Source organism: Typopeltis vanoorti, chromosome 1, assembly GCF_054136105.1.
Source record: "Typopeltis vanoorti isolate ZY-2024b chromosome 1, IOZ_Tvanoo_1.0, whole genome shotgun sequence".
In the NCBI taxonomy this organism is placed as follows: domain Eukaryota; kingdom Metazoa; phylum Arthropoda; class Arachnida; order Uropygi; family Thelyphonidae; genus Typopeltis; species Typopeltis vanoorti.
The window spans coordinates 35092595-35119890 of NC_143549.1; the positions used below are offsets into that span (position 1 = coordinate 35092595).

The window sequence follows — 27296 nt, forward strand, 5'->3', positions numbered from 1 at the left end:
GCTGGACGGGTTCTGTCCAGTACGAAGTATAAAATAAACAAGTGTGTTTCATAATCTGGTATTTATTATAGCTTCGTTATATTATTATAATTTATTATTTTCTAGTACAGTCAACTTTTTTCTGTATTGCAGACTTTCAATAAATTCAGTCACCTTCAGATAATCTTAAATAAAAATAAATAAATAAACTAAAACAAAACGATAAATGTTACAACTAAGCAGAAGTATTCCATGATTTTAAATTCGCAGAGAGAGAGAGAGAGAGTAATAAATTAAACGCATTGTGTAGGAATTGTATCCATAATAAAATGTGGCTAACTGCAACAAAAAGTTCTCAACAATTTCAAATACAAGATTAATGAAATTAGATATCTGAATGTAATTCTTAGGTTGTTGGAATTACTTTTAAATGAATCAAGGAAGCCTCTTCTGCCTAGGAGCCTTTGATCCCTGTGCAAACGTTCCTTTTTTTTTTCCTTTTTTTTTTCTCATTAGATTAAATGACCGTGATCGTGTATTACAAGAAGATTTAGAATCCTACAAGGTGAACTGATGAGGATGGCGAATTTTTTTTATCAGTGATTACTTATACAATGCACAAAATAGGGCGAAATGGAATAAAAGTGTTAATATTTTTTGAAGGGACTCAGAAGTCAAACGCAAGTAAGGCACATTTGTATTTTTGTTTATATTTGTGCATGTAGTAAACCTTTTAAGAAATACGAAAAGCTCTCCATTTGCCTGAAATGAAATTAATTCTTTAGAGATTAGCTATAATGTGATGGAGATAAGATCCGCATTCACTTCATGATCCTAACACTTGTATACAAGAAACTATTGATGGCACTACCACTTTAGGATCAAGTTGCAGGTATCTAGCTCAAATAATCGCGTGTTCTGGCTCCACCCCCTTTATGGAAGCTTCATATTACATTGACAGAGCATCTGTAAGAAAACGGCGTCCATGCAGCCTCCGTATTCTGACGTATTCATATCAGACGGAATGGGTGTATGGCTTCTACGAAAGCAACATGCCCCAAGCGAGTAACGGAATACCGGTTCTAAAAATTTCGTGTATTTCTCCCCCCCCCCCCATCATCCCCAATTGCTTCTTCCTCCTCACAGACTCCACCCTCCAGCTGTCCCCAATGATCAGCGTTCTGTCTGTACCGGACCATTATCTCATCGCTTCGTCGTTGAGGTTAACAAGGAAATGCCCCGTACATTATCGCGGTGACGCCAATCGCACACTTTTTCTCACAGTGTCGTTGTTGCCAGGCAACACAACATCCGGATCAACTGTCCTCCAAACATCACTTACAGAGAAGCTTCAGTGAACAGGATAGATACAAGATTTATACTGTCATCTGCATAAACACCAACAAAAATTACAATAAGTAAGTTTTTTTGAGAAGTTTTAAGGTAAATTAGAAAAAAGAATTTCGAACTACATGTTTTTTTTTTCACTATAAGTGGAAATGGAATTTTATTACTTGTAAGAAAAACGACAACAGTGATTTACGATGCTTTTAAATATCAAAAGAAAAGAAAAGAAACAGTGCCCACCGAGTGAGTCAGCTGCGATTCATGTACACAAAATAATATTCAAACTAACATATATTGTTGGGTAATTATGTTGCTATGCCAACACAATATGCAACAGTGAAAAGAACGTTTTAACTAAATGGTCAATTTTGCAATGATTGAAAAAAAAAAAAAATACAAAAGCTGGTACTTTCAAACTATTTAAACGGTTCACACAGAGCAAATTTACGCCTACTCAAACAAGGCAAGATGTTATTTGACTTCAATCTGGTGTTATGGAAATAAAATAAAATAAAAAGATATTCATTTCGTGGCATTTCGAGGTCAAGTAATATTTCCATTAATCATTTACTGAAGTATGGGATCAAATATACTTCTCAAATCCGTAATATAACTAATGCTTTCAAAAAAAAAAATTAAAAATAGAATTCAAGTTCTTTAAAAAAGGAACTTTGCAAGACATAAAGAATCAAACAACTGGCTGACATTGTCTGTGACGTAACAATGACGGAGTTACACAACTGTTGCGTAATTGCACATAGAGCTAAAGCAAGAAATCGTGGAAATAACATATTAGGTTTTTTTCCTTGTTATTATTCTCACATAAAGATGCCAAAAAATTCTTAAGAGAACTGTTTACACGGCATCGTAGCATATACACACAGATAATTCATTTGTTTGTATTGTAATTCATTCATTCATTTAATTCATATATGAACTGAATAGCAATGCGATACTTACTTGACATTCATTCTGAATACTAAGTTAATCTGAATATCCAGCTTTCTTTCTTTCTTTCTTTCTTTTTTTTTTTTTTTGCTTTTTTTTTAGAAAGAAGCCATTCAGCTAATTCTGTAACAAACATTTAACACCATATGTGTAATTCTTTTATGGGTATTCGTCATGTGTCTCGTTACAAGAAATTACAGTTAACTCAGAGGGGAGGAAGGGGGGGAAAATGCCAGAAGAAAACGAGAGAGGAGGAGGAAGAGAAGGCGATCAAAGGCTCTAGACTGCCTTCTCATCCATATGGACTGCTTACCGTTCCCACGTTCAGCCCCGCCTTGTTATAAAAACTTAGTTTATTTTCTCAAGTCCCCTTCCCCGCAAGCTAAATAATTCATCCCTTTTTTTTAGTGTACCCTGTAGGGTAAAGGCACCTCTGCACCCTTTGTACATCACCTGCTAATTAATGAGTAGTATTTCTTTAAAAACTCTTATGAAGAAAAAACATTTTTTACCATCTCTCACCCCTCTTTCCCGCCCTGTGGCCGTCTACGAATCTCACCTGCACTCTCCCGCTCCCGTTCGTCCTTCAGCTCCGTCGACAGTTCCGTCACGGTCACGGTCGTCTGCTGGCCCCTTCCTCAGGGCCCCTTCCGTACAGGGTCGGTTCCTCAGCGGAGGGGGCCAGATGTAGGTCACTCAGTCTGCCGTAGGCCAACTACCGAGACTTACGCAACGACCAGACGTCGGCGGCCGTAGCGGCGTCGTCATCTTATAGGGAGCACCATTTCCCACGAGCACACCGGCCTTCGACAGCTATCGCCGAACCCCGGCAGAAAGCAGCCGTAGTTCTCCCGCGAGCCAGGTGGCTTGTTGTCTCGTGCTATAGGGTGGCCTACCCCTCCATGCACCGTTCGGTGGCTGCACAAAACGCGCCTTTCCGTCTCTTACTTCCTCCCCCAACCATCCCACCCCAATTTCCCCCTCTGTATAATTCCTTCCTTCCCCTGCGCGGAGAATCGACTCAGCCCATTATCCCTCAGTTGACGGTCTAACTGCGAGATAGTCGTGCCCCGAGAGAGAGCGAGGGAGAGAGCGTTTCCAATTTTAATGCCACCATTATCATTTTAATGAATCTGATTCGCTCGAGCTGAGCAGTCTCGAGAGTCACAAGGTGGCGCGGTGGTGCTAATCCGGCTCATTTCTCCAACGGGGCCGCTTTTTATCGTAGGACGACAGGCTGGCAATGGAGAGAGAGAACGTAAATAAAGATTTTTTTTTTTTTTTTTTTGTACAAGTGGGGGAAAGCGGTTTGATGCGAGAGATGTGGTGATGGGTATTCTTGGATTTTTCTGAGTAAAGTTGTCTGGCATAGTTACTATATATAGTCCACATTTCACTCCCTGCTGAATACACCCTAACACGGTTATCGACTATGTAAAAGATGCGGAAGCAGGCGACAAAGTGTGTGTGTGTGTGATATACTTCATAGTTCGCAGCTCGCGACTCAAAGTGGACCCTTGAAGTGTCTACACAAATCAACTTTTCACACACACAAGCGATTTCCCTTTTGTATAAATGCTTTGGGTTTGATCTGTTTGTCTGATCCTATTTCAATCATTCGCTCAATAGTTCTCTCTCTCTCTCTCTCTCTCTCTGTGCTTCTAAAAATCCTTTTTCCATTTTTATTTAAAAATAATCAAATATAATACTTACTTTTGCAGTAATTCTTTCTTTTCTTTTGCTTATTTTTTCTTCTGTTTCCACTTTTGACTCACTTCTGTTAGCATCTTTACATTTTTGCCCTAATATATTCAAGACAACAGTTACCGATGTATAATAACTAAAAGTTAATTTATCACTAGATCTATAGTAACTCTAAACTAACTTGGGAAGATGGAGTGATTCAGGATATTAGGGCTCTTGAAGGGGTGGGGAATTAAAATTGGAGGGATTTAGCACAGAACAAGGAAAGGTGGTGCTGAAGGAGACCAGGACATATCATCATCATTATTACCAATGATGGTAATAATGATGATGATAAAGAGTAACTAGAAGTTTAATGCGTTCAACCATTTTATAATAGATTTGACAGAGTCAAGATATTTCTGGAAGATAGAAACTTTTAAGACATGCGATTGTTTCCTTCTTTGTATTTCTATTAATGGGCAAGATATGTTTGAAGGATCGCTGCCTCCATAATATGTTAAAAGTAATGGAAATTATTCGGGTTTTTATAATTTTAGATCTATTAGTATTCTTCACACATGTCAGTCAAGTTTAATTATTTCATAACATTGAAGATCTTAACTCGTTTTAAAATAAACATGATCAAACAATGATGTTTGATTATGTTTATTTTAAACATGATCATTGATGACTTAATTAGATCATGAACAAACATGATCCAATTAAATCATCACTCTTTAGATAATGAATATTAAATTGAAAACCAATAGACTAAAAGTAATCAAAAATGCGCAGAAAAATTCAAATTATTAATAATAGATATTCGTAATACAAGAACGATATTACCGAGGAATCTACAATAAAGTTTGAAAATAATTTATGGTTTATAAATGAGTAATAATCAACAGTAAAATCACCTACTTAATATCAAGAATTCGGTCTCAAACAGGAATATGGACCTTTCGGTCTTACATTGAATTGTACTTTAATATCCAGAAGAGAAAGGATGGAATCTCCACATATTTCCATCACGAATTATTGATTTTATTTGATTGCGGTGGAAGAGACTTTAAATGAAGGTCTAGTCTAGGTTCCGCGAGATTCTTAAACTGGATTTCTAGGTATTATGATTACTACTATTCAGTGCACTTAGGTCATAACACTAACCTCTTAAAGAACATAGTAGGCATATCCTCCCAATTTAATGCCTCTAATAGTAATTTTTTACCTTCAAGTAAAATTAAAAAGTAGTTGGAATCTTTGTTCTCTAATTAGCTGATCCGATTACCTTTTCTATCTTCTATGAGTTATGCGTTTTACGATCTCAAAGTAAATCAACACTTTTAAAATTACAATTTACTCTCTAAAAGTTATCGTATAAATCAGACGGACTGCCTCTCTATTGGTTCTGTTTGCTAAAGAGACATTTGCACACATATGCGCATTCTCTTTAAACACTTCTAGTTAGAAATGACATCTGAAACTCGTTATATGAATAAAATACAAAGATCCAGTGTTGTATAAAAGGAAAAAAGAAGGAAAGAAATAAACTAGAATTCCACGGAAAACATGGTTTTATTTTATTTATTTATTTATTTTGAGTTCTGCAAATCAAATTTTTTTTCCCGAAAACATGCCATTAAATGCTCAGAAACCTCAGCATACTTCATTAGTCAATCTGTCATGAGCACATATTACCGCATCAGACATTTTCGAGTTATAAGCCAGTTAGAATGTAACCCGTGAATTACCTTAATTAAAATCAAGATAATGCTTAACTGTATTTCGTGCATCACAACATGCACAATTTATATTTTCTAGCGATTACGACAGTACAGTATTTCAGTCATGACACCAATACTTCCAACACTTCTGTGCTATTTTTTAAGTATTCGTCGAAACAAACATTATACACTTAGAAAGATAAAAGGAGTAAATTAGTTCCAGGCGGCTATGCCCATTCATAACACCACTTGCGTCAGTGTCGTTAATCATTTGATGGAGTTAACAGGACCCATTCACAAATCAAAGCATCCTCCTGACAATCAAGACCAAAGTGGTGTTTAAGTAAGTGAATGAAGCGAGTAAAATCGCAGTGGAAACACATCTTAAAATTCCAAGGGGCCTCAAAAATGAAGGTCCAAATCACGTCCTATCTACACACGTAACACTATAAACACATACTTCCTTTTTGTCTTCAATTGAACTTGCTAGTAAATTCCATCTTAATAGTGCCACCGCTTTGGCGGACACCCCTTTATCGCTAAGTGCACATATAACCTACCTATAAACATATTATTCTTCATCTTCCCCTCTCACATGCCACTACTCTTTTCCAGGAAGGGTACGTCACCGTCAAACATTCGAAGAAACTTCATGCCACAAGTCTGTGGGACAAAAATAGATTTCCATCAATTCATGCTCATTGCTGTAAACCCACACGACCTCACTGGACTCTTTATTAGAACAAGAAAAATTTAAAGAACTTTATTTACTTGGCTGGAAATGCAATCATCTCGCTTTGGGCAGTTAAACTTTGTATGAAAATTGCAATTGAGAAAAGTATCTTCTCCGTCTCTGCAAAAATACATTAAAACGAAGTTATATAAAAGAGTATTTGACAGCAATCAAACTCCAGTGTTGATACACACACACACACACACACACACACACACACACACACACACACACACACACGTGAATAACGTATACGCACGGAAGGAATGAAACTGAACATTATATGTGAGATCGACGTCACATATATTCCAATGCATGGCAATACTACATTGAGCGACCTTGATGGGAGGTAAATAAGTCTCCAAGGTCTTTACTTAAAGCAAGGTTGGATTAATGTAGTTGTTTAATTGTTTTGGCAAATAAACAAAACAAACATGCGCTACCACAGGAAATGGACAAGAAGAAAGAAGGAAATGAAACGAAAGATAAGTAAATATACGGCGACACCAAGCAGTGTTTTTTTTTTTTTTTAGAGATTGAAGAAAGACCAGGAAAATATAGGAGGCAGCATGACTGTTCGTTCAACCAGTACCATCATTGGTGTTATGTAATTAACAGCTGTAGGAAATAACAACTGAAATGTTGCTCTTTTCCGTGTCATTATTTAGCTCTATTAATGTTTTTATACAAATAGTAACAGAGAGATAATTCTACTCATCCAAGAAGTAGCATACACAATTCCGAAGTCAGATGGCTTGGTTCGATCTTGAATATGTTACACGATTTCATTTGAGATTAATTTGTCTGAAAGTTGTAAAAATCTAGGCGGTTATTAATTAACAACAAATAGCAAGTCAACTCTCCCCCCCCCCCAAAAAAATATATATATATAAGGAAATGTGCGCAAATATAATGGTATTAGTGTGCGTACAGTTATGAACTTTGGCGTGATAAGATTTATATTCACAACGACATATATTGACGAGGTATGCTATAAGAAATTGATGAAGCTAAGCTAGGGATCTTGGGGTCATGATAGATAGGAATTTGAAATTCAAAAGTCACATAGGAAAAATTGCAAAACAACTCAGAGGAAGACTGCTTTTGAAACGAACATTGACACGTAAGGATGAAGAAGTCATTTTGCCTCTTTACAAAGCCCTGATAAGACCGCATCTGGGACAGATTTGGCGTTCTGGGTTCTAAGAGAATAAAGAAGCTGTGAAAAGGATGAAAGAAGAGTTCAAGATTATACCGGGATTATCAATATAGATGTGGACAGATTGAGAGTATGTAGACTGCAGACTCTGGTTAACAGAACGAGGGATGGTATAATAAAGTTCTATAAACATCTGAATGGGTGTATTTCCTAAAGTTTTTCGTTATATGGAAGGCAGAGGAGAGAACACGGGGCATGAAAGTTAAGTTTGTTCGCAGTTAAGAAAGTGGTAACAGCTATATTTTTCTCTCATAGAGTAATGAGTGAGCGAGTGGAATAGTTTGTTTGTTGAAATGGTGAATGCATCACGTGAATGAGTTTAATAGAAAGTATGACATTTGGTATGAGTTATGTATAGACTTCCTCGATGAGTCCTTGACACCCAATCAGATAATAATAATAATAATAATAATACAATGGTGTGTGTGTGTGTGTATGTGTGTGTGTGTGTGTGTGTGTGTGTGTGTGTGTGTGTGTGTGTGTGTGTGTGTGTGTGTGTGTGTGTGTGTGTGAGTGAGTGAGAGAGAGAGAGAGAGAGAGAGAGAGAGAGAAAGATCCTAAAAACTAAATCATTTTAAAGCCAAAGAACAAAGAATGGCAATTAATACACTCAGTAATGCTGCTATCCTCAGGATCCTCAGGCATTGCTTTTTTAGAAGGGGGAAAAAAGAGATAATGTCACATTACCTGACCATAAAGTGAAAATTTTGGGCAATCTACCTAAACTGGCCTCTGTTGCGGTACGCTAACGCTCCGGATCATCCGCCCATGATGAGAGGTAATGGTTTGGTGAAAGTCCGCTAATGACTAAATTACAAAACCTTCCTACCGGCATTTACTACAGAAAAGAAGGGGGGGGGGGATGGATCGTCCAACATGCCCTTCAGGGCACAGTACTCAGGTACAGAGGAAATTCAACTTTTGCGTGAGAAAAAAGAGTGAGGATTTGATGAACGAGGGAAGAAGGCAAGGAATATACTAGAAAATTGCAACAGCCTATTCAGTTTAGAAAATACGATCTGGAAATGGAGAGAGGGGAGAAAATGAAAGATAAAAGAATGATCAAGGGAAAGACTGCACAAAAGAAAAATATAGAAAGGATAAGGGAAAGAAAGAAAGAAGAAATAATGAGAGAGAGAGAGAGAACCTGTGCAAAAAGAGAAATGAAGGAAATGGAAAAAATAATGAATAAATGAAGGAGAGAGAGAGAATGATGAATAACTCTGAAAATGAACGCAGACTATGTGGACCATTGGTGTGATAACTCCAAACTCACCGATATATATTTTAATGTGACAACCATGAACGATTGTAAACATTAGAAGTGATTTGAGATCATACATGGAAAATAAAAAAGGAGTTAAAGAATTCGGAAAGTTTATTCTAGAGACCAAACATAGAATAGAACTTTTACAAGCCTCCGAGAGACAGTTTTCTATCAGTCGACAAACTTCGTGCACCACCCAAAGATATTCACACACAATGTGCCATACATCCATATCTAGAGTGGTATTGAAATCCACGGATTTTGGTTGGTTGTCCAGCTATTGCTATTCACTCGGCCTGTTTGTCCGAGTGGAAGTCCTATCTACTCGGTCAAACAGGCCACACGCCTGTGAGCTTCGACTAAAATCATATCCCTAATTCTTCCACCTTCTTCATAACAATTTATAAAAATTGCATTTGTATATAATTGAATTAATAGTTTAAATACAATATTTAGCAATATTAATTTGAAATAACTTTCAGCATTTATTGTATATTAATAATATTTTAACTTATTGTGTAGTTATAACGAAATAAAATTATTATATTCTCATTTTCCTTTTACCCTCTTTTACCTTGCGGTGTCGAGGGTTTATTAATCATCGGACCTCAAACCGTTCACAGGATAAGGTGGTCAGCCCTACGCCCCGGTGTATCCTATGTCCTGTAGTGTTGGGTTCTCAAGGCCGGTTTGCCTGCTTTAGGGGATGAAAAACCCCAGGATCAACTGGGGAAAACCCTACTGTCCACGCCCAAGACCCGTTAACTTGGCTATGGCTAAGGAAAATCCTTCAGCTCCTCACGTCACCGACGGGAATCGAACCCAGGATACTTCTTCCCCAGGCATATGGTTGCGAAGCGCACAGCCGCTAGGCTAAGCGCGCGGACAAATTATTATATTAAAATCTGAAAACCATAAACTCTTTAATACAAATAAATAGAAATATTACAGACGTTGCTGTCTATGCTATCTATATGTAAATATAACTGCGATAAAAACTAGTTAGGAAGCTCATACACGATAGAATTTCAACTTCACAAAACCAGGTTATACTCCCCCCCCCCTCTCTCTCTCTCTTTCTTCAACACTCCCTCTCATCTATTCTTTAGATCTTAGAGCAGCTCTCTGGTTTCTTCAGTTTTTTCCAAAGTCATTCTAAAGTAAATAAACAAGCTATTTAATGGGAGTCTTATTTCTATTCCTTTGCCAATATATTTCAGTAAACATAAGCAAAAAGAATAGGGAAACAATTTGCTTCAAACTATAATCATACATCAATGGAAACGTGCATGTTAATGTTTACTGCTATAATATTCACAGCATTTACTATACAAGGGGGAAATTCAACAATTATTCGTTATTTAAATTAAGTGGATATTGAAACCCACATTATTTGTGGGTTTCAATATCCACTTAATTTGAATAATTTTGCATCGCCGAAGTGAAGCCTTTTGGCTCTTTATCTCAGTAATTATTCGTTATTATTTTAGCTGCTGGGGTAAACTTGATAGTTCATGAATGAAAGCTTCCCCCGACAATAACAGCAACAACCTATATTCTGACTTCATAAATTAGATCCTCTTAGTCAGCGTTGGAATTGTTTAAAAGGAGCAGAGGCAATTGTATTGAACAGGTGCATTACGCCTGTCATTGGTTTTGCCTCTCTGCCATCATTTTACCTTCCTATAAGACAGCTTACTCACTTTCAGATGAAGGTCCTTATAAACGGTTCTCTCACAGTACGACATAATCGAACACATTTTTCTTCCGAACCAACGAAAGGGTGTTGTCATTATCGAATGCATTACGGAGCTAGTCCGCGTTTCAGACAGTGACAAGATACCTTATTTACACTTCCAAAATACTTAGAAATATTTCCATGTACAAGACCGTTTGGTGCTAATTAACGAAATTTATATTTCCAGAGGTCTTGCTTTGTGTAAATGAGATCTTCTCATGTGCTCATGCGTGTTGGCGATATTCTTATTTTCAATTAGGATGAACTAAAAAGAATAACACTGTAAACAAGATTCATATCTTCGAAATCATTCTTTAATTTGTATTAATTAAGAACCGCACGTTTTTACAGAAGAATTTCAATTCTTTTATTTAAATTCTTTCAGTATTAAGGGTTTTGAACCATCACTTAGTAATAATTAATAGCTTTTTCTTGGAAGTAGTTAGCGACAATCTCAGTTGGAATACATGGATTTCCTGAAGAAGTTCTGAAAAAGTCTTACCTACCTATTTATCGTCTAATGATGGATGATAGGCTAATGAGCCATGAAAGATCCCAAGGTAAAGCCTAAGAAGAGGAAATTCGCCCTTTTTTATGGAGGGGAGGAGAGAGAAAGAGCTGGAATTTTAATTTCTGAAATTCGATGTAAATTTCATGAAATTTCATATATTGAATGCTGGTTACAAATTTGCGTCTAATATACAATATCATCCTTTAACTGCTGTTTTACGCTAATTAAAAATAAATTCTTTACCTAAGTAAGTATTGTTTTTGAGGATTCTATGACATCAATGTTGTTTATGAACCTTTTTCCCCCCCTCAATACATCAGATATAACTATCCTATCCTCCTAATTTACGCTCAGGCGTAGACCTACACATTTTACCGTGTAGGTAGTCGGAACCGAAATCCTACGGAATAAGCTGGTTACTCCTTATTCCTGGAGGTGTCCTATGTCTGTAGAAGACCGTGTTCACGGGGCTGGTTTTGTCTGTTCTGAGGAACGAAAAACCCGAGTTTCCGGGTGAAATAAAAAAGCCTACCTCCGTATGAGATCGGCTAACTCACCTTTAGTCGAAAGAGGTTCCTCACGTCACTGACGGGAATCGAACCCAGGTCTTTCCGAAAAAAGGGCTTCGTGTCCATACTAACTGAGCTACGGAGGCTCCAGTTTTAACTAATACTGTATTATTCCAGGTTTGCGACCTTAACGTGAATGCTACTGTCTCAGAAATTATTATTGATTAAATAAAATGAGATTAAAATGAAATCTTAGATATAATGTTGATATCCCGTTTTTTTTTTTTTTTTTTTTTTTTTTGTATTGAGGATTCAGACCTCCAGGAGTCACTCCCTCTTTTCCCTCCAATACGGACAGAGAATAAACTTAATTGAAGACATGTTTTTAAGAGTATTAAGCCAGGAGTGAATAGGAAGTATAAACTACTTGCTTTAAAATGAATTTGCTGTTCGGTGCAAACAATACCGACTCATCTGCTATTTGACTGAATTCTTACAGCCATCCCATCCCATGAGGGGACAATTATTCATTACTGAATCAAATAATCTAAGGAAAAGAAACATTTTCCTTAGATTTATTATTATTATTATTATCGGAGATCTCCAGGAAGGCAGGGATTCATATTAACTTCACACATGAAAGGTAGAAAAACCTATAGCACATCAGTATCCATGGCTACAGATGTGTCCATGGACATTGTTTAAGAGAAATAGTATTATCATTCCCTCCATTCCTATTAAACCTACAGGAAACACCAACGACATCTGCCTAATATACATTTATAGTTGACCTGCAAATGTGCCAAACTGGAGCAGCTTTCGTCGTGGAACATTTCCCGAATACTACAAACTCCAGCTCTTCGAAAAGAATAACAACAAATTGCTTTTCACCCCTGCCCACACACACAACATTGATTTGCTATAGTCTTTACAGCCTCTCGTGTTTGCGAGTGATAATAATAAACCTTTAAGAAAGTGATGGAGTGATGGTGAGCAATTAAGAAGAACATTATCGATGAAAATTTGTGCTTCTCTGTAGCACAGCTGGAAGAACAACAGGACAGCAAGTCCTTCAACCAACGTTCTCTCTAAGCTATGCGAGTATGTTGGTCAAAATGGGAGCGCACGTGCCTAGCATCTGCGTACACAAAATTTTTGTTTTCAGAATTTATAATTTACAGTCATTAATTTTTGAATGTATAGTACTATAAAAGCAAATACGATAAATCTTACTTTTCACTTATTTTATTTAGTAATTTCTTCAATGTCTGCACTAAATATTAACCCATTCCACCTAATACACTCTAATAAGTTATCTTAGTGTGCGGCGAGTAAGTTGCGAAGGCATATTTGTTTAAAGTGTCAATCTATGAGAGAGAGAGAGACAGAGAATCGAATTGCCCTCATCTGGATAGCAACAACAATTACACACGCACACACACACACACACACACACACACACAAATTTCATGATAATCCCACGAAAAGGTAGAGTGCAAGTGCAAGTGCAGTACAGTGGAGCTAGGATTAGGTAATCCGAAAACCCTACTCTAAAGATCAAGTGGATACTTCTTATTCTAATTCTGTCGATGATTTTTATAGTTTGGCGATAAAATTGACACTCCATATCCCAATGTGATTCAAAACGACAGTCTGGAGTTTGGAGAATGGGCACGATATCCACCTGGCCAAAGAACCACATTCGCCAATTAAGCAGCTCACTCTCCTACCTGCATAACAGAGAATGAAAGAACCAACAATGACCGTTATAAGGAGAAGAAAAATACGGGCTGGAGTCTTTACCTTAGTTGAAGGGGTAGACACAATTTTATTTCTGTCAGAAATTCATAAAGAGTTTATCACAACCAATTAGTTGTTTTTATTTTTATTTTTCCGAAATATAATGAATGACGATTCATATTATTAAAATAGAGAGAATAATTCATTCATTTGATTGAACATTTTGGTGCACAAATATTGTACCAGGTATACCAATATAAATATTACGCTAGCCTGGTGGTTGATGATTAACGTGCAAACTCTCCAACAAATAGGCTGCAAGTTCGAATCCTGTCGTTGGCATGAATGTTTGTGACTGTCCTTAGGTAGTAGATGAATTTCATCGTCCGATGTGAGATCACCGTCTCATTATAATATAAAAAATTAAACTTTTCTGTCTTTTGAGAAAGATTGTTTTCAGTCCTCGCTCTTGAATATACGTATTCGCTGCAACATATATGCACAGGTGCTCAATGCCAAATCAATTCGCTCTCAGATACGATCTTACAAATTTGAAAGACTGATTCTGAGCTTTATTTATTCTCTTTGAAAACAGAATCGAAAAACAGAATACACGAGAGGTTGGTTCATCAACCTATAGTACATTATACCAAGATCCTCAATAGGGAAAAACCGAAATAGGACTGGTTAGTTTGGTTAATTAAATTAAGGCAACTAAGGCTATGAGCTAATGAAAGAAACAGAAAATTTAATTTTCTAGCTGTCGTTCATTTCATCGCTAGACTATGAGTGAAATTCTTGAATATAGACGGAAAGTGTCAAGGTCACGTTTTGGCTGTGTGTACACTTTTCTATAGTCTAGGAATCAGGGTACAAGTTCCATGTATACTAGAGTGAAAATTTTTCGAAGAGTAAACAAAGTTCTTTAAAAGTCTCATCTGGATCGAGGGCTCTTTTTCCTCGAAGTAGTTTTATTGCATCGAGGAACAATCAGTACGATCGATGCAGTAAATGAATACAAGTTATGGCCAATACACAATAAATATATGCCCTGCCAAACTCGCTCTAGGAGAATTTAGGTTTAATAATCATTCGTGCCTAAAAGGTTGCGTATCTCTCAACAACAGAACAACGTCAAAACTTGTACGTAACTAAGCAACCAGGTGAATGTGATCTGTTTTGGTATATCTTAGTCAACTTTGAAGAAAATAAAATTATTTTCCCATGTAATGCACGACAATATCGTTCTGCTGTTATCTTCGCGAAAATGTACCCTCGGAATATATCGCTATGCATAAAAGGTTTTGTCTAGAATTTTCTGCAGGATACAATAACAAAATGAACATCACGTTAAAGGAGAACCATCTCGCTGTACAAGTTACGAAAACGATGAAAATGCAAATTAATAAATAAATTACTGTAATCAAGTCCATTAACTTATCGGGTTGTTTATCTATTAGCCAGCTGCAGGCACTTTCTCCAGCCGAAACCCGCACACGTATAAAAACAGAATACAGTAAAAAAACAGAATATTTAACGATACGGTGGCCCTATAAAACTCAGATTTTTGGACATAATTATAACCTTCCCAGACGTGACTGTTATAATGCAAGTATCTTTTTAAGATCACCTTCCTGTCATCATGGAATGGGTGGCATTGAAATTAGCAGTACTTGAACAAATAATGAATGTTATCCACGAGTAATTTGTCTGATGTGGACTAGTATCAATTAAATAAAAATAGTGTTGCTCAAAATACAGACCTGATAATGGCTTAAAAAATAAATTAAAAAAGAATTCTCATTAAAAAAATACCTTACAATTCTTCCTATCTTATATTAGAAATGCAAGTTCAGCGAATCAGGGAAGTGAAGGGGGGGGGGGAAGATGCAGAATGATCACTAACCCCAAGGTCAAGTAAAACTTACGTGATGTAGACTAAACAGAATAATAGCCAAAATAAACAAGCACACGACAAAATCACTTGCTGTATTATATAACTACTGAAATAAAAAAAGGCAACGGAATTAGCAGATTATTAATGTTTATCCAATGCCTGACAACAACTTTAATACCCATCATATTACTGCTTCTTTCATTATGTGCAAAATTTGAGTGTGGGGTCGGCGGAGGGGAAAAATGTCATGTGCTAAGAGAAGATTCGACATTTAATGGTTGTTTAATCAACACCTTCCATTATTAATAATGTAACGAGGCTGTGTAGACATGCTGCAAACCCCCTAATGAGCCTCCATATTGAAAATGTACATGTATACATCAGGCAACCCTGACTAGCAAAGAGAGTTACACAGCGCGCACGCAAAGGCAAAACCCACACACACACACATCAGAAGTAGGCGTCCGTCCCGGAGATCGGGATGTTTACTTAGCCAAGTAGCCCCGGCAACAAATAGTTGTTTATCTTAGCCACCTCCCTTGCAAACAACTGTTTACTTTAGCGATACTCCTCCCTTGATCATGACGACTTCGCCAGACAGAGACAGGCCTCTGTGTTTATTCCGAACGAAGGGTGGATGCACTCTAGAAAAGGCAAGGATGCAATCGCCAAAATTTCTGGGAGGTATGTTACAACAGACATCTAAAGTTCTCGCTTTGAATAGTACGCCCTTGTCATAAAAATCAACCTCTAGTTTTGGAGTTATTTTTGAAAGAACGATCTCAGAAGAAAGTCGCATACGCTAACGATAAGTCACGTCAAAACCGAATTACGTCACAATCAAGACACACTTATAATCACGACCTTGTATGCGGTAAACAAGTAGACAGTTATCACCATGACAACCTCCAACAATGTTAATTTGTGCGCGTGATTACATGAACACGTACTCGAATAGATTGTTGATTTCAACTGGATTGTCCAAGTCACGTGATCAAAGCAGAGGGAGAGAAAAAGTTTGAAACGAGTGAAAAGAGAGCGGAGAGGTGCCTGTTTGTGCATCCAATTCAAATGAGTAATCCTATTAACTGATTAGTCCATGTCTGTCTGAGAGCATGAGATAATACGACATCCTTGAATGATTACGTGCATTAAGTTTCATATTAACCAACGCTTTTTTTTTTATGATCACTTAAATTATATGGAAGTCTTTGCACAGCCAGAGAAATATTAGAAAAAAAAAAAATTAAACTGTTAGTGTTGCATAGTAGAACACCTACTCGAAAGGCTAACTCTTAATGCATTAACTATTTCTAATACTTTTAAACGACAAATATGCATGACTCGCTTTGAATAAACGGATGGAAAATGTCTTATTTGTTAAAAAGGCCTACGTATCAGGTTATTCACATTGCTGATTATGGGAAATGTTCATAATTAGCGAACTGTCTCCTAAGGATGACGCAAAAGCTCTATAAAAAGTGTAATAAATATTCAGACATTATGTAAACGTGTGTCGATGATAAACGAACTTTTCACTTATACAATTCGTAGAAGTTAATATTCCAGAATAAAACTAGATAAAAGTAGACGAGAAAGCCTCAACGAGCAGGTTCAAAAATTCAGTTAAGACACATTTAATCTAGATTTAGGACAACACACACACACACACACACACACACACACACACACACACACACACACACACACACACACACACACACACACACACACACACACACACACACAAAATCTTGAACAAATTGTTTTAGATTTAAAAGAACAGACTTTAGGTAAAGATAAGCTGCCTAAGTGCATCACACACGAAGTACAAAATTAGTGCCAATTTTTGTACTGTTCTTTAAAACTAAAATTAAAGCTAACTACTCTGCCTTTTTATTGGTCATACAAATAAAATCCTATTTTAAGGGAAACTGTACATTTCTATACGTTTACTGAAGGGATTAATTTCAAAGTCTGTCAAGAATGCATAAACGCATTGTTCCAATTCTAATTATAACACATTTTAAAATTCTTCAAAATAGATCTAAAAAATTAAAAATTGCTGACAATGAAAAGAATAGGACCATTGATTGGTCTGATTATTTCAAAATACAATAGTGTGAACATTATCTGCTCGCGTTATAAAAATGAACTTAAGTTAGGGACATGCTTGTTGTTTTCAACTTCAGTCCTCAACTTTCGCTACCAACAGCGAGATTTGGCAGTCAACTCCAACAACATTTCGTATTCGACGCAGGAAAAGAAGAAATGATTCTGACTTGTACTTTTCGGCCCACTATCTGCTAAGATTCTACAATAATAGAGACATTAAAGACAAAATATCTAAATATTAAAGGCAAAACTTCGATTATTTACATACAATTTTTCCCTTCTTCGGAAGCAAGAGTGCTTCCGAAGTTGTTAACGTATTTTTGTGATAGGTGGTGCATCAAAAAGTTCGGATTAATATGACATGAGTATCTTTTCCGCCCTCCCCTCTGTCCCCAAGGAAAATTGCATTTGACAGAGGCAATTCAGGCTACAATTATGTTAAAGTAAACTGGTTTTCAATAAGTTTTTTTTTTTTTTTTTTTGCGATACCAGCAATCATTCAGAAAAAATTTCCATGAAGAAATACACCATCCACATCGTATAAAACTAGGATTGAAAGATTTGAACACTATCATAAACGGCTCAAATACAAGCAATAAGAAGCAGCATCTTCATAACACGATACCGACTTAGAAGAATAAAAAAAAAAAAAAAAAAAAAAAAACAGGAGACCACTGTGTGAAGACATTCTTCGTGTTTTCGACATTCTGGATTCCCAACTCAACTCGCCAGTCATGAACATGCGCCTTGTCTCTCCGTAATACATGTTTCGATTATTTCAGAATCCAAGGGCACCAGGCAAAGTTCCACTCCAGTTCGTTAGAGTTATGTAGGACATTTAAGCTGCAGCTTCAATCTTTCAATCTTACTTTTTATGGGTATGTCTGCGAAGAGAGTTTAATTGCCATCTTCTATTTTGGCTAATTTTCTTAACACTTATATCAATCGCAGAAAACCTAAAGAAATAATTGATATAGCATACAAGTAAAACCTCTTTAAAATATATTACGTGTCATACCACCATCGAGCGTAGCACAAAATTTCCTGTATATTGTTATGTCATTACCTTTTCTGCGTGTTTTTATATCTGGTCCACACACGAAAGGCTACAAGACCTTATAGTGCCGTATGTGTGGGAAAGAGGAACAGAAGAAAGGAGGAGTTTGTTCACATTTTACTTAAACAGCTGAAAGTTGTAATCTTTGGGGAAGGCAGAGTGGGGACACTGTTTTAAAGGACAGAATAGATGGAATAAAAGAGGAGGCAGTGAAGTTGATTCGATGAATTTTAAGATGGACTGTAAAAGGGTGTTGGTTAGTAGTGGCTCTTGTTTTAATTTTCGAAGAGAGTCGAGGAATAATAATGGACAATTCAGTAGAGCACTCTCCATGAAAGTATTTGTAGAAGAGGCACAAGGCAGAAACTGAACGTCTATGAGAGAGGGTTTGAAGTGGGTCTGTGAGAGAGGAGATCTGAGTTCAGGTCCCTGGTCATAGTAGATCTTAAGGATTCTAATACTTGAGCACTACAAAGTTTGTCGAATGAAGAGGAGGAATGCAGTGTACTGTCGTCAGCAAAAGCTATGGATAGAATTGGAAGTCTGTAAGAGCAGGTTGTTTATATACAAGGGGAAGAGAGTGGATGAAAGAACAGAACCCTGGAGGGTACTCCTGCATTGATGGGGAAATCCGAGGAGAACAAGCAGCCCACCATGACAAGTAGTGAGAAAGTCCATCCTACTAACAAGGATTTCACTTATTTTTGGAGGATTTTCAATATCTTCTAGAAATTCTTGTTGCTAATATTCACAAACATCAAATAATCGCTTTAACTAAAAAACCAATTCTCCCTTTAAAATAACCGCAACAGATATTGTTCCTTAAAGAAAACATCCAATGATGTGATTAATCAAGTCGCAAAGGAGAACCTCTACATTGCAGTCGGAAAAGCAATCGCTCTTTTTAATTAGAAGAGACGTCGTTTTCTTATTAAAAGAGGAAAAACACGTGATATATCCAAATATATATATACATCATGATAAAGTCGCCGCATAGCCTTAGTCTCTACGATCATCTATTGACGAACTTGACACAGTTACTGCGTGGTCATCTTGGGTGTCAAAATTTTAGGAAGCATAAAAAAAATTAAATCAAATATTAACCAGTAACACGGTTTAACTGTAGTTAAACCGTATTAGTGGTTAATATCTCTCGCAAGCAAGAACTCACAAAGAAGTTTCAGCATGGTATACTTAGAGAGAACGGAAAAGCCATTAAGAAAATAATGCGATGAGCTAGTTATGTAGAATAATTACAATATTTTACTATATACATTTACAATATTTATTTTATTATATTACACTGGATCCAACACAACTACCGAAATCTCCTTCTTGTTAAACTATTGAATAAGTGAGTTTTGTAAAAGAACGCTAGTTTTTCAGGTGTTAATTATTGCACTACAGAAACAAAACATAAAATTCATAATAAGGAGTAAAAACGGAATTATACACATACTGGCCACTAAATTAAAATGAGAAACCTTTAAACAGACGTACACTAACGTCACTTACGCAGCGTATATGCAAAATACAGAGTGCGTCATGTGCATCACCACGTGTTCTCGGTGACCATTTAAGAGTGCGGCTGGTCAGTAATCGTCAACAGTTTGATCACAATGGGAAAAACAAAGGATTTTTTCCAGTTCGATAAAGGACTTATTGTGGGTGCCCGTTTGGTTGGAACCACGATTTTGAAAACAGCAGAGCTGAATGGTTTCTTAAAAGGTGGGATATCCCTAGTTTTTAAGGAATAGAAAAATAACCACTTTGCTTGTCTAAGAAGCGTAACTGTGATCCTAAAACAGTCTGTCAGGAACAAGTACGAAGGCTTGTATGGACAAACAAAACTTCTGTGTGCAGCAACTGACCGAAGTATTTAATGAAGGATGTTGTCGAATGTAGAGGAAATTGAAGAGGATCGGTATTGGCAGTCGCATGCCTATAGGAAACCACTTATTTCTACAAAGAATCGGAAAGTTCATCTACAGTAGTGTCAGGGACAACGTGACCGGAGATAATGGGAGACTGGAATAGCTCATGTGGTTCGACGAGTCACGATACCTCCTATTCTAAGACGGTAGACAGAGAGTTTGGAGGGAACCCCCATGAAGCAATGCACCCAGCATGCCTTGTAAAAAACAAGTCAAGGTTCTGGAGGTGATGTCATGGTGTGAGCCATGTTCTGTCGGTAAGGAACGAGTCCCCTGATATTGCTCCAAGGTCGGGTGTTCTCCAAGGAATATCTGAACATTGTTGCCAATCAAGTCCATCCTATAATGTTGAAATTTTATCCAGCAGGTGACGGTTGTTTTGTGGGGGGACGATGTTTTTGTCCATCGCGCAGGAATTGTTCAGCAGTGGTACAGCGAGCATGACAGCGACTACCACCGTCTTCCCTGGTCACCATAAAGCCCAGATCTGAACATCCATTGAGAATGTATGTGACATGTTAGACCGGGAGAAAAATCCTCTTCCGTCAAATCTGAGAGAATTAAAGGACTGACTGGTGAACGACGCCTGGTGTGTGTTGTAGACGTAGCTGCAATCCAAAACCTTGTGGAATCTAAGCCAAACCTCATATGTGCTGTAATTTCGGCCAAAGGAGGTCCAACATGGTATTAAATAAAAGTTTCTAATGCAGTATCATGTACGTGTAGTTCTGTCATTTCGTAATGCTTTACGAATTGGTTGTACCTAAAAATTTCTCTTTGGCGGGATAGGATTTGAAAAAAAAAAAAAAGCAATCACAAAAGGTTGTTATACCATCTTTAGTCATTGTCTTCCCCCCCCCTCCATTTTTAGAATGATCCTAATATGCTTGATCATACTTTCACGTGTTTCAGATCCAACAATAGCTTTCGATTGCTTTCGTTCATTGTTCGTTTTTTTATAAACAGTGTTCTTTTGAAATTATGTTGGTTGTCCGTATTTTCTCTCAGAATATGAAACATGAAAAATATACCTGGATCATTCCAATTTTTTGTATCCGCTTGACGATCCAGTTTTAATGGTTTTTTTTTTTTTTTTTTTTTTTTTTTTTTTTGTATTATCTATAAGACGTTCAAGTGACGTGCACTTTTGTAACAATCGATCTGCGCTTGTTGCCAACATTGAAACTTCAGAAAAATATTTTAATGCTTTACTATTGGGTGAAATGAAACTTAAATGAAATAAAAGCGTTTACTAAATTTTAATGGACAGTTTGTGGTAATCACGATAGCAATAATTCTACGCGTCTAGTTTGGGTTAGAATAAAAATACGGAGTTGGCGCTTCCGGTAGAGGTCGCAGTATAACGCTTCCGCCAGTTCATCGTATTCACTCAAAAAAAAAAAAAAAAAAAAAAAAAAGGAAAAAATAATAATAGTAATAGAATAATAATAAATAAATAAAATAATTAATTAAATAAATTTCTAGATTCTCGCCCATAGTCGAGAAAAAAAAAATATATATATATATTATATTATATAGTATTATATTATATTTCACCATGTCTCTAAACATCTATTAACTGTATAGAAATCAAATCAGTCCAACCATTAAATTCGATTTTACATTTGAGACCGGGGCCCCCCTGAGAGCTGCTAAAAATATGTAACTCAACCCAGAAGGGAGCAATTAGATTCATTACCAATTTATTTCATTCTCTTTCACACAGATATTCAGTTTCTGCTATTTGTTTTCTACAAATCTTCTATGGTCACTTCATCACATTTCACAACAGATGACAGCTCTGATGACGTTTCATCAGAACTGTCATTAATAATTTCCTTCCCTCTCTTTTAAATCTGCTAAAACGCATGCAGCAGCTATTCGACATTCATTAACAACTGAACTCCAACTCAAAGGTAAAAAATTCTTCATCTGTATTCATTCTTCTTTTGCTGTCGTATTGGAGGATTTATTTCTTATGTATTTCCTAAAAAATACAACCTACAGGTAATATTGACAAGTTTCTCTCGCCTTTCTGCTAATTCACATTATTGATGTATTACAGAATTATAAACCACTCGTGTGCGGGATTACTATGAAAACATAAAAGAATCAAAAATATCTGTTTAAGATGTATTTAAGAAATTACGAGCTGACATGACGTCAGCTCGTAATGTAATTCATAATTTAGTTAGGAATGGAAGAGTGATAACTGGGCTAGCCTTTTGACTGATTTGTCATAAAAAGGATAAGTTGTGTAATGATCGGGGAGATGGTAGGATATGATTAGGGAGAAGGTAGGATAGTATATTCACAAATATTTCATGACGTGAAGGAAAAAAACTGTCATGAAGAAACAGATAAAACAGCACCCAAATGCGCTAGCTAGAGAATAACTGACAGAAAGAACTAATTTGGTCAAACAGTTCATTCAAACAAGAATAAACGGGGTTCGTTCATCATGACGTCATCCTTTTTGCAACAGCGGCAACGATGAAGTTGAAGAATGGACGTCCTAGAGATGGAATTAAGGTCATAGAATATCATTTTGTACTTTTTTATATAATTTAGATACCTTTTCAATGTTAAACCAAAATGAATACGATTAAACGTTTTTTAGAGATCCTAAATACCAAATTTCATCGAAATCAGTTGAGCCTGAGCTCCATTATGATACCACACAGATAAATGGGAACAAATATAAGTGATCCAAAAGGTGCTAATCCTGTTACCAACCACATCTAAAATATTAATTTTAAAATAAGCTTACGTTTAATTAACCCTAATTGCATACATAACATACAAACAATTTCCGAATGATTTTTTAAGCTGGAATATCATAAAATGATATTTTTCTTTGCTGCTTAATCTCTTCTTTGCAGAAAATCACAGACCTATGAGTGGGATTTCATTTTTCATGAGCAGCAAAATTCGCACAAGAAAGATCCTCCTGCCGAGATTATCGTGTTGCAGTTAATCATGTAATGTCCATAGTTATAGACTGGATTGGCATCCAGGTAATATCATTCCAGTAACATCCAGAAGATGACGCAAATGAAAATTTGTAGAATTTATAACATATCGATGCCTTGTGTGAAAGATAGAAAGATGAAATAAAAAGAATCAATTATTATTATTATTATTATTATTATTATTATTATTATTATTATTATTATTATTATTATTATTATTATTATTATTATTATTATTGGCTACTCCAAGGAGTCCTTAGACTCATCGAGATTAACGTGATTTTACGTCGTCAAATGTTTGGCCATCAAATAAAAACAAACTTCTTAACTTATTGTCACCTCAAAGACACAGACATTGGATATAATAACGTACCTTGTTATTCGGCAGATCAGAGTACAGACTCAACTAATTTGCAGAAAGAAAAAAATCAGAATTTCAGTCAAGGAGAGGGAAAAAAACCTTACCACGACGTGTAAGACTGAGAAACTCACTTAAAGTTGAAGTGTCCTTATAAATGGTTCTTTAATCCGAGAATCGGTGGTTCGACCAGAGCATTTCAGTCATTTCAACCAGTGGTTCATTCTGACTATGCTACGAAATATTATTTACGAATACGAATAAAAAATAAATAAAATAAATAAAAAAAACGAACACTTTGACAGGCATTCGCAGTATAATATAAGTTAAAATCACATTTGCTATAAGCGAATTTTTTTGCTTCTGTATTCATCTCTCCGAATGTTTGGGCAGTTGTCGCTCATTAAAAATGAAATCCAATAGGTTTATTTAGTTTTATTCTTTCTTTCTTCCCGACTTTAGTTCCTTCTGTACCAGAACCTTATGATACAATAAGTAACGTTCTTATTTGGGACACCATAAAAACGAAAGGAAATTGCTCCTTCTAAATATACAAAATATTAATATCTAGCGACCATTTATTAAGACCAAAGCATTCTAGTGCTTTGACAAGTAGACTACATTGAACTACCTCTCAGGTTTTGTGTGGGTAAAAGGTTAATAAGAAGGGCGGTGGAGGTCACGAGTTAAAATTATTTTATGATACCCTAGACCTATCCACGAATTATCGTTTATCTAGAACCATTAAAATAATCATAAATTTAAGATGAGTAGAAGCTGTGCGAAGACGTACGCATGAACACAAGAAATGGAACCGGTTTTTCAACGCTCGCTATTGCCCATCATTCTTATTCTAATAAACGACGTTCAAATTCTTGACATTGCCAACCTTTTCTCCATTTGAGATTCTTGTCTGTCGTTGCGAAAACATCAGTGATGAAGAAAATGGATTAACGAAGTCAGCGTATATTTCAAACGATCTTAAAGTTGAATCTCAAATTTAAAATACATCATATTCCTGACAAGCTGATGCAGGTAAGTAGATAAAGTATTAGAAAGAATTGAACATATAAGCATTATCATTAAATGAGTAATCGCAAACCAGACATAAGCGTTCAAAACTGAATATTTTTGGTATTATTTTATATCAGTGCCATACACTTAACATTATAAACCTTATAATGAACATTGGTAATGTCATCAAGTTAAATAAGTACAGGCGTTCCCCGGGTTAAGGACGACCAAACTTACGGCGTTCCGTACTTACGAACGGGCTCCCAAGGCTTTCCATAAGGATAATTAAATAATTAAATTAATAATTCGGGAACTAGTTTCTTCCGCGCATGTAAACAGACTCGCATGGCGTAAACGGTTCGTTGGCGCAGCATCTTTACGTTAGCGGCTAGCACGGGAGTATTATTCTTATTATTATTACCGCATATGCGCTGTTCATCAGGGATCCGAGTTACGTACAAATGCGATTTAAAGACGCTCTCAGGAACGTATCTCGTTCGTAACCCGGGGACTGCCTGTAATGGGTAAATGAAGACCCGTGAGCCAAAGTTATAACATGGAAAAATTAACACTATATGAAATCGCCAATGATCAGTGAAAAAGGAGCTGTCCTCGTATAGCTGACCCGCAATGTTACAAATAAATTGTTATTACTTGATTAAAATTTAATATTAGAAATAATACTGACAAGAAAAATATGCTTGAATTTTCTTGAAAGCAAAGATGATTTGTAACAACTTGGAAATTAAGCATATCAAGGATTTTTTATTTTATTTTATTTTTTTCTTATGTTTAGTAGGAAACATAATCATGGGGCCGAAAATAATATAACACCAGAAAATAACATAGGAAAAGTGGATATTAAAGATCCAACATTATCCAGAAAATAATACTAATTGATTGATCACGGCAGAACAACTATGGTTAGTTTTTGTCTACTTTGAGAAATGAAAAATTCGAATTTCTGGGAAAGAAAAACATGATGAAGAAATAAATAAATGTACATAGGAGTATAAAACAAAATACAAGAATAAATATCAGTTATATAATATAAACTATAAACTAGATAACTCAGCTTTCATCTTCTATTATCTGATTTCATTTTTGTATTTTTTGTTTTTGTTTTTTGCGGAGTTTTTCTATGTTCCTCATATTTAAAAATTATTATTAATGATTTGATTATATGTTAATTTGTATGTCATAGAAAGAAAAACAACACTCTACAATAAATTGTTTTCCATTATTTTCGAACAATAAAAAAATCCAAATAAAGTGAATATACATATTCAGCAGATAATGAATGTAATTATAGCTAACTAATATTAAACAAATTCAAATAAGTTTGTGGCATCCTTTTTAATTCGAGTCCATATGCATATATGATTATAGTCTTGGGGGGGGGGGGAGTAAGATGCAGCAAATAAAGTAAATAAAATGCACTTACAAGACAGAACTGTCAGAGTTATGACACTATCAATATTGTTTGCAAAGTTTGGAGTGGAGGAGTCGATTATTAATCTAAGATTAAAGTAACGAAATCGGCAAGGGGTAAGTTTTGTTTCCACTAGTGAATAAAACTTCGCAAATGGAAGTTTAATTCAATATTATGAAAAATATTAAATATCGAGAATTTTTTTTGCTGAATATATACTAATCGAATTAAGTTTCTTCATCGAACCTCTAATGTTATTCCTTACTGCAAGTACCAACGTCTTTCACTGTCCTGAGATCTTCCAGTCCAATTAGAGAGGGAATCCTAAAAATTCACATTTTCAGGATTCCCTCTCAATCAAGGATTTTTGGATGTTAACCTTCCAGCTGCCTGCTCTTTCTCCAGGTTGCTTGCCATCACTCATCTTGAATGCTTGTTTGGCCATTTTCTCTTCACCCATTCTTTCCATAGTTCCAAGTTATCTCAGTTCGCAATCTCTGATTTCACAATTAGTAGTGGAGATCTATACAGTTGATATAGTTCTTGAATATGTCTTCTTTTCTACTTATCTGATATCTCTTATAGATCCAAAAACTTCCAATCCTATGCTCCTTATCGTGTTAGACAATATTATCCTGTTATTTCTTCTAGCCTGTTCGGGAATGTAAAGCCCGAGCTTCTAAGGAGAGAAAACCCTTCTACCTCCGTATGAGACTGACTAATTCGCTTTCATTTAACAAGCTATTAAAGTTTCTTCGAGTCCTAGACGGGATTCGAACCCTTTCTTTGATTGGTTGTTTATTGTCAACTGTTTCAGGATTTCTTCAACCTGTTCATCCTGTAAAAATTTTCTTTTTTGTTGTATGAGTATTGATTGGCTTCTGCTCTCTTTATATTTCTGAGTAGCATAAATATCAGATAGGTTAAGTCAATTGCTAGCATATATATATATATATATATATATATATATATATATATATATATATATATATATATATATATATATATATATATATATATATATATATATATATATATATATATATATATATATATATATATATATATATATATATATATATATATATATATATATTGATTAAAATCAAAGAGTAT

At 35.8% G+C, this 27296-nt stretch overlaps 1 protein-coding gene across 1 annotated transcript in view; it reads right to left on the reverse strand.

Moving 5' to 3' along the window:
• Positions 1–27296, reverse strand: part of LOC150109884 (forkhead box protein P1-like) — a 589350-nt gene that overhangs the window by 492416 nt on the left and 69638 nt on the right. The window contains exon 3 of the mRNA XM_090397192.1: positions 3988–4076. The gene's annotated coding sequence lies outside the window, so the exon portion shown is untranslated. The remainder of the gene's footprint in view (positions 1–3987; positions 4077–27296) is intronic.